Source organism: Somniosus microcephalus, unplaced genomic scaffold (assembly GCF_052327205.1).
Source record: "Somniosus microcephalus isolate GS21.2 unplaced genomic scaffold, FLI_Smic_1.0 unresolved_chr4, whole genome shotgun sequence".
NCBI classification, from domain to species: Eukaryota; Metazoa; Chordata; class Chondrichthyes; order Squaliformes; family Somniosidae; genus Somniosus; species Somniosus microcephalus.
This window is the reverse complement of record NW_028225182.1, coordinates 7,526,153-7,527,651: the sequence shown is the minus strand read 5'-3', so window position 1 is coordinate 7,527,651 and position 1,499 is coordinate 7,526,153. Positions and strand designations below refer to the sequence as shown.

The following is a 1,499-nucleotide window of genomic DNA, read 5'->3' as shown; positions in this document are numbered from 1 at the left end:
TTTACAGACGCGCTTTTATATTACTTATTGAAAGGACACACAGTTGGAACGATTGAAACTGCAATTTGAATCCTGTCGCTGACCTTGTGTTTTCGTATTAATCTTTATTGTTCTGCTTCCACATTCTCAATGAGAAACTTCTCAGTCTCAATTTTTAAATAAAATATGACCGACCTCTTTAGTCAGCGACACGCGTGGGGAGATTCCCTAAATGAGCGCCAACTTTCCCCAAATCCTCCTTAAAGTCCCGCTATCTGTGTCCTATATGGGAAATATCATTGAGAATTACTTCACTCACTGTAACGCTGCCATTTGAAAGGTATAAGTCGCCTGTCAATGCGCATTTTATTTATACTGAACCAAGCATGCAAATTATTCCAGTTTTCATATTTACTAAACTTGAATGGAGAAAAGGAATTAAATTGCCTCCACCCACTTTCGAACCATTGATTTTTCGTGTGTTAGCGGAATGCGATAACCATTGCACACCACGGAAACACTCCAGCTCTCGGGTGCACTGCATCGACTCCATAAGAACAAGAGGAGGCCATTCAGCCCCTCGAGCCTGTTGCGCCATTCAATTAGATCAGGACTGGGCTGTATCATCACTTCATTTACCCGCTTTGTTTCCGTAACCCTTAATAGCCTTAGCCACAAAAATCTATCGACAGTAGCAGCAATCTTGAGCCTAAATGCGCTCCTCTCCCGGATCCAGACTGAAAAGGTTTCTTACTGACGGCCACCCTGCAGATTAATGAATTACATTTCTGAACTTCAGGGCATCAGAGACTCCAGGGATTAAAAGGGAACAAAAGATGAAATGGGCCTCACTGTGGGTCGGTTTTCGCTCACTCAAATATATCTGATTAGTGAAGTGAAATAAAGCAAAATTAAAGAGTTAGTGAGAAGTCGCTCAGCCCTATTGACAGGAGAATAATCTCTCCATACTTCTCTTCCGTTCCCAGTTCTAAGGATGGTTAATTGACCTGAAAGTTTCACTCTATCTTTATCCACAGATACTGCCTGTCCTCTTGACAATTTCCAGCACTTTCCATTTCTCTTTCAGATTTACAGCAATTTTCTTTTGTCATTCGGAACAAGCCCGACTGGCTGTTCATCCACAGCAAGTTTAAACATAATGTCCCCGCCCGGGCTCGAACCGGGGACTATTTCGCGTGTAAAGCGAACGTGATAACCACTACACTACGGTAACCGCTGCCCACAGGCCTTCCACACAGGGGAACTGACCAGTGAACTCCCTCTGTGCTGATTGGTTCACCTTAAACAGCATCACTCAATATAAAGGATGAGCTCACAAAATCAGCCGCAGTGCAGTCTGGTCAACGAATGCCCTCCTTTCTTTATCAACAGAGGAAGAACAGACATGAACGGGAGTCAGACGCCACAACATTTAATTAGACGCACAAATACGAGAACCACATACTTCCACATCATTTCAGAAAAAAATATTTCACTTGATGTAAACGTTGACTGCATTG

The 1,499-nt window shown here is 43.0% G+C and overlaps 1 non-coding gene across 1 annotated transcript; it reads right to left on the bottom strand.

Annotated features, from left to right (window-relative positions):
• Window positions 1-1,139: 1,139 nt before the first annotated feature.
• On the bottom strand, window positions 1,140-1,213 carry trnav-uac (transfer RNA valine (anticodon UAC)). Its single transcript has one exon. It is a non-coding gene; the product is annotated as a tRNA-Val (tRNA).
• Between the last annotated feature and the right edge of the window lie 286 nt (window positions 1,214-1,499).